The 7,798-nt window shown below is 35.7% G+C and overlaps 1 pseudogene; it reads left to right on the top strand.

The window, feature by feature from the left end:
• Positions 1-5,462: 5,462 nt before the first annotated feature.
• LOC103012602 (60S ribosomal protein L8-like) lies at positions 5,463-6,238 on the top strand (annotated as a pseudogene).
• Positions 6,239-7,798: the final 1,560 nt, after the last annotated feature.

Raw genomic sequence — 7,798 nt, 5'->3', positions numbered from 1 at the left:
TTCTAATGGTACCCCCATATGCATGTAACTAAATTTAATTTATTCCTGTTAATTTGTCTCTTGTCAATTTAATTCTTAGGCTAGCCATAATCTAGAAAGGGTAGGGGAAAATTTTTCCTTCTCCAAAATACTAAAAGGTTTATATTTGAAAAAAAAAAACAAAAAAAAAAAAACCAACATTTAATAAGCTAAATATCCAATTTGAGATATTTAAAAGAACAACTGTAAATAAAAGGGATTAAAACAGAGAAAGTAAGAAATAAACTATTGAAATTAAAATGGAGAGTCAACAAAATCAAAAGCAAACTCTTTCTGAAAAATCTACTGAAATAGACATAACTGACCAACCAAATTTACCAAAAATTTAGAAAAAATGATAATATGAAATAGTGAAACAGAGTTCTTTAAAAATATACAAAAATATTATAAATTTGAAAATGTAAATTAAGTAGAAATTTTCCTTTCAAATATAACCTATGAAATTTTGGAAAAGTAGAAGTGTAAAACAAGTCACAGTCTTATAACCACTAAAGATTTGAATCACTTGTGAAAAACTAATTTATCAGCATCAATATATAAAAGACTCAAAGTAATTTTCAGATGGTTCTACCTCATAATTATGAAGTAATCCCAATATTATATAAACTCTTCCAGAAAATATAGAGACTGTCTTGTATCTCATGTTCTCAAGAATTAGATGCTTGACTAAATAAAATCAGCAGAACAAACTGTGTAACTAAATTTGTAATATTATTATTCTCACAGGTAGTCTGCAGTGAGAGAATTCCAGGCTGGAACAGGCATTTCATAAAAGAAGGTTGTGCTTCCATGTGCTCCTCAGATTATAACCTGGGCACTAAATCTTCCACCTCTGACTAATACAATCTTGTGTCATTGTCATCCTAAAAGCATTTCAGAAATTGGTTAGCTTTTCCTAACAGAAAAGATGCCAATAAGTAGTGGCTAAAAAGAAGTAAAATGTACATCTAAAGGAACTAGAAAAAGAGGAACAAGTAAGCCCAAATGTAGAAGAAGAAAGGAAATAATAAAGATCAGAGCAGAAATAAATAAGAGACTAAAAAACAATAGAAAATATTAATAAAACTTAGAGAATGTATTTAGAAATATAAACAAAATCAACAAAGCTTTAACCAGATTCATCAAGAAGAAAAGAGAGAGGTCCAAATAATTACAATCAAAAATGAAAAAGAAGTTACAGCTGATACCAAAAAGGATCATAAGAGACTACTACATACAATTATGCAACACACTAGAAAACCTAGAAGAAATAGGTAAAGTCTTAGAAACAGAATTTTCAAAGACTGAATCATGAAGAAATAGAAAATCTGAATTGACCAATTACTAGCAAGACAATTAAAACGGTAATAAAAACTCTCCCAACAAACAAAAGCTTAGGATCATACAGCTTCACTGGCAAATTCTGAAAAAAAAAAAAAAAAAAAGAATCTAAAAATGATTTAATACTTATCCTTCTCAAACTCTTCTAAAAAATTGAAGAGAAGGGAAACCTAAACATATTTTATGAAGTCAGCATTACTCTGATACCAAAACCAGACAAGAACATCACTAAAAAATAAACTTACAGGACAATATCACTGATGAACATAGATGCAAAACCCTCAACAAAATATTAGGAAACAGAATCCAAAAACAAATTAAAATAATCATATAACACAATCAAGTCAGATTTATTCCTGGGATGTAATTAAGGATGATTCAACAATATCAAATCAATCAATGTTATACACTATACTAATAAAAATAAAGGATAAAATTTATATAATCATCTCAATAGATGCAGGAGAAGCATTTGACAAAATTCAACATTCATTTATGATAAAAACTCTCAACAAAGTATAGAGGAAATATACATCAACATAATAAAGGCCATATGTAACAAACACACAGCTAACATCATGCTTAGTGGTATAAAGCTGAAAACTTTTCCTCCAAGGTGAGGAACAAGACAAAGATGCCTATTCTTGCCACTTTTATTCAACATAGTGTTGGAAGCTTTAATCACAACAAATAGACAAGAAGAAGAAGTAAAAGACATCCAAATCAAAAACGAAGAAGCAAAACTGTCACTATCTGCAGATGGCATGATACTATATACAGAAAACCCTAAAGACTCTACCAACAAACTGTTAGGACTAATGAACTCAGTAAAGTCTCAGGATACAAAATCAATATACAGAAATCTGTGGTATTTCTATACACTAATAAGAAACTATCAGACAGAAGAGCAAGCCAAGTGTCCATTGGTGGATGAATTGGTAAAGAAGAGGTGGTATACCCACACTAAGGAATATTACTCAGTTATAAAAAAGAATGAAATTCTGCCATCTGTCACAACATGAATGGACCTTAAAGGTTTTATTCTAAGTGAAGTAAGTCAGATAGGGAAAGAAAAATACTATATAGTATCTCTAATGTGTGGAATCTAAAACAAAAACAAAACCACAAAAACTAACAAACTAAATAAAACAAAGACAAACTCATAGATACAGAGAGAAGATTAGTGGTTACCAGAGGGAAAGGGAGTTGGGGGTTGAGCAAAATGGGTAAAGTTGGTCAACTAGGTGATGGTGATGGATGGTAATGAGGCTCGTGGTTGTGATCACCTTGTAGGATATACAAATGTCACATTATAATTATGTAAACCTGAAACTAATATAATTTTTTAAATGCTTATTACAGGATTCTTGCCTTTGATAATTTTACAATATAATGGGAAAATCAAGCTTAACAAACTTGAAATATTAAACTCTCATATGTTTGACATATAACTCAGACCTGATGTATTACTGATTTCTGCTTTCTTAAAAACATGTCATGAAAAAATTTTAAGTTGCTTGAATAGGCCCATTTGTCATGTTAGTGTCTAGAAACAAAGAAAATTTTAATATAGTTTATTTCTCATTAAAGAAGAAATATTTAAAATCTTATTTTTGCATTGATAATAAAGGCTAAAATTTAAAAATGGCTAGGCTGTTGTTTGGCTTATTGTAGGCAAAAGCAAACACATTAAAAAAAAGGCAAGACAACAAAGGAAAGTTTCAATATTCTTTAAAATTTCAAATAAGTTTGGAGGGAATGTATGTACTTCCATTTCCATCAGCCATGACTTTATTTCACTGTAGGTTGATATATGTTTTAATTGATTTGTGATATGAACAACTTCTGCATCTTTGTAAACAACATCTATGTCTTAAATTTACAAAATGAGTCACATAAATAAATATTTTGTGTCCAAACAAGCAATATTATATTTCATGATACTGTGTGTAGAATGGGTGTCTTTTTTGGTTTGAGTCAGCTCAGCTAAAGGGAATGGTCCAGATAACCTCCCTCTCATGTCAGCTGGCAGGCTGGTTGAGCTGCAGAACCTCAGCTGGGTTTGCTTATCTCTGCTCTACATAATCTCTTGTCTTGCAGGAAGCTTGCTCTGCTTTGACACATGGTAGTCTCTAGGTTCCAAAAAACAGAAAAAGACTGATAAAGACCTCTTGCACAAAAGTTTTCAACTCTTATTGGCCAAAACAACTTGCAAATCCACTCCAGACTCAGTGTGGGAGGGCACTACCAAAGGGCACTGGTAGGGGGAGAATAATTTATGTAAAATATTTATAGCAGTAGCAAAATAGATAATATTATTGATTTAAGATTTTTAGTAGGGCTGGTGTACTGAAGAAAAATTCAATCTCCAGCCAAGAGTGTTCTGTACATAGTCAATGTTGGGCATGTTGATCTTATACCATCTATTTCAATTTAATTCAATCAGTTCACTAATATTCTCTATGTGCTCTGATACATACAAGAAAAGGTTAAATGTGTTTATGGTACTCACTGCACCTGAAATTCAGTTGGGAGAAGACACCACCATTTGAAAAATTAAAAAAAAAAAACTCATAAGTCATTCATTGTGCATCCAGCTTAAAGGAAGAGACCACAGATTCAACAAAAACTCACAGGAAGGGAAGCAGTCTTAGGCAGTAAGGTGAAGGGACAGAAAATGCTTGTTTAAAGAGGTGGCACTTGAGCCTGGAAGAATAAGTAGAATTTTTCTAGAGAAGCAAGAAATCAAAGGCTTGCCTGGTGAAAGGATCAAAAAAGTAAAAGTTGTGAAAGTGGGAATGAGCTTGTCATGAGCTGGGGATTTTTAGTAAACTGCTCTGACATACAATGAAGAGGTGAGTGGGAGCACAACTGTTTTGTGTTGGGTTATAGAAGACCAGGCTCTCTAGTGTCTGGGGATATCAGCTACACTAGAATTGATGCTATAGGTCAGAACCTAACCACTGTTCCTCTTCCTTAGGTTTTTGTTTAACTATTTTAACCAAGGCATCAAGGAACTAAGAAGCTTGAAGATGTAGGTCGTAACAGAGTTGCTTAAAAGAGTTTACTTCTAATTAGGTGATACTTAGCAGAATCTAAGCTACATGAATTCTTTGCCACGTCTCACAGATTGCTAGATTGTGAGATGATGTATGCAAAACAGATGTTTTACACAAATCATGCTCTATTTTGCTATAAGACTTCTGCTCCCACATTCTGTGCAGGGATACTGCTCTGTGAAACTTCTCCTCCTGTTTATTGGCTGCTGTTTGGAGAGATGTCCATCTTAGGGCCAATGAGGTATACCTGCAAGGTCATATCAAGGAGAATAAAATGTGACGCTTACTCTACAGGGTCCCTTATTTAGAACTATGGTTTGTGAAGTTGACACTTAAAATGGACTCAGGTGTGACAGCAGACAAAACCGTAGGACATGCTCACAACAAAAGTCATTATGGAAGATAATGTCAAAGTTGAGGAGATGATAACCACCTTAAAATGTAGTAAATAGTGCAAAGAAGGTGAGTAATGAAAATATGCCTTTAGACTTGATAATTAGGAAAGCAGCATGAATTTGTGATAACACAGTTTATGATAGTCATGGAGGATTGTATGTAATAGTGAGGATTTGAATGAAGTATATAAAGTGATTAGTGTTTCCTCAGAAAGAGGTGAGAACATTTTTGATTGGGGAATAGTGTAAGCACAAATCCTGAGAAAGGGATTAAAAAGACTGAAGAGATGGAGAAGATAAAAGAGATGGTAGAGGAGGAAATAAATTCAAATCTTTAATCAAGTTAGTTAATATTAATGTCTTTTTTTTATTAATAAGTCTTTAGTGAAGAACTAAAATATTTGAATATCAAGACAGATCATAATTAAGAAAGTATGATTTTTTTTTCTTAAAAAAGTATGGAGTTAGTCAGAATGTCCAACTAAGCAGGATAAATATCTATAAAATGTTACTTTATGTTATAGGCATTTTCTTTCACATCACTGCCCTCTTATGTTCTGATTTTAGTTGAATGAATATTTAGAGATAAATGTCATTTACAATTATTCTAGCCTGCTCTTTCGGCCGCGCTCAGAAGCAGACCACCGCGATGGGCCGCGTGATCCTTGGGCAGAGAAAGGGTGCTGGCCGGCTCCGTGTTCCGCGTGCGTGTGAATCGCCGAAAGGACGTCACGCGTCTGCACACTGTGGACTTTGCCAAGCGACACAGCTACATCAAGGGCATCTTGAAGGACATCATCCATGACCCGGTCTGCTGTGTGCCCCTTGCCAAGGTGGTCTTCCAGGATCCGTACCGTTTTAAGAAGCGGATGGAGCTGTTCATTGCTGCCGAGGGCATCCACACTGGCCAGTCGTGTATTACGGCAAGAACGCCCAGCTCAACATCGGCAATATGCTGCCAGTGGGCACCATGCCCGAGGGCATCATCGTGTGTTGTCTGGAGGAGAAGCCTGGTGACTGGGGCACCAGGCCAGAGCCTCTGGGAACTATGCGATTGTCATCTCCCACAATCCTGAGACAAAGAAGACCAGAGTGAAACTGCCCTTGGGCTCCAAGAAGGTCATCTCCTCCGTCAACAGAGCTGTTGTCAGTGTGGTGGCTGGAGGTGGCTGCATTGACAAGCCCATTCTGAAGGCCGGCCGTGCCTACCACAAGTATAAGGCAAAGAGGAATTGTTGGCCATGCGTGTGGGGTGTGGCCATGAACCCTGTTGAGCATCCCTTCAGAGGTGGCAACAACCAGCACATTGGCAAACCGTCTACCATCCACAGAGATGCCCCTGCTGGCCGGAAAGTGGGTCTCATTGTTGCCTGCTGGACTGGGTATCTCCGGGGAACCAAGACTGTGCAGGAGAAAGAGAATTAGGGCTGGGGGCTCAATAAAGTTTGTCTTTTTCACACACACACACACAAATTATTCTAGCCTGTTTTTACTTGTTCCTATGCAGGTTTTGTAAGGAACACCTTAAATTATTCCATTTGAAACTGTCAAACTTTCAGTCATGGAAGCAATTTGAAATCCTAGAATTTGATGATATCATCCCATCAATCCCTCTGTCTTCTCAGAAGAACACAATTTAACCTGCCCAGAGTAACAAGGCTCTAAACAATATTCTGAGATATTCTTATTTCCCCATCTCTAAAGCTAACAAACAACACTTTATTGTTCACATAATCTGGAATTGCAGTTTTTTCTTGTTTTATTAAAGCCATTCAACCATCTCAGTTTATTCTTAGCCTCCTCTATAGAAGAAAAAAGTTATTTGGACAATAATTTAGTGGCCTTTTTCCTCCTTTTCTAGTCCACAGGCATTCAAAATAACTGAATTTGTAAAAGTTTGCAACCAAAATGAAGAGGAAAGTTGGTATTTTTTTATCTTCTTTTGTATTTTGCCATTTACTCACAGAATGAATTATTGGACTTAAATTGTCTTCCCCTTTTCCACCTATCATTCAGATCTCGGTTTTTTTTAAAACATCTTTATTGGAATATAATTTCTTTAAAATGGTGTGTTAGCTTCTGCTGTATAACAAAGTGAAATAGCTATACAGATACATATATCCCTCTATCTTCTCCCTCCCACCCTCCCTATCCCACCCTTCTAGGTGGACACAAAGCAACGAGCTGATCTCCCTGTGCTATGCGGCTGCTTCCCATTAGTTATTTATTTTACATTTGGTAGTGTATATATGTCCATGCCACTCTCTCACTTCGTCCCAACTTACCCTTCCCCCTCCCCGTGTCCTCAAGTCTATTCTCTACATCTGCATTTTATTCTTATCCTGCCCCTAGTTTCTTCAGAACCATTTTTTTTTAAGTTTCCATATATATGTGTTAGCATACATATTTGTTTTTCTCTTTCTGACTTAATTCACTCTGTATGACAGTCTCTAGGTCCATCCACCTCACTACAAATAACTCAATTTCGTTTCTTTTTATGGCTGAGTAATATTCCATTGTATATATGTGCCACATCTTCTTTATCCATTCATCTGTTGATGGACACTTAGGTTGCTTCCATGTCCTGTCTATTGTAAGTAGTGCTGCAATGAACATTGTGGTACAGGACTCTTTTTGAATTATGGTTTTCTCAGGGTATATGCCCAGTAGTGGGATTTCTGGGTCGTATGATAGTTCTATTTTTAGGTTTTTAAGGAACCTCCATACTGTTCTCCATAGTGGCTGTACCAGTTTACATTCCCACCAACAGTGCAAGAGTGTTCCCTTTTCTCCACACCCTCTCCAGCATTTATTGTTTGTAGATTTTTTGATGATGGCCATTCTGACCAGTGTTAGGTGATACCTCATTGTAGTTTTGATTTGCATTTCTCTAATGATTAGTGATGTTGAGAGTCTTTTCATGTGTTAGTTGGCAATCTGTATATCTTCTTTGGAGAAATGTCTATTTAGGTCTTCTGCCCATTT

Source organism: Balaenoptera acutorostrata, chromosome 13, assembly GCF_949987535.1.
Source record: "Balaenoptera acutorostrata chromosome 13, mBalAcu1.1, whole genome shotgun sequence".
Lineage (NCBI taxonomy): Eukaryota > Metazoa > Chordata > Mammalia > Artiodactyla > Balaenopteridae > Balaenoptera > Balaenoptera acutorostrata.
The sequence above is the reverse complement of the archived record's forward strand: the minus strand, read 5'-3'. Positions and strand labels throughout refer to the sequence as shown.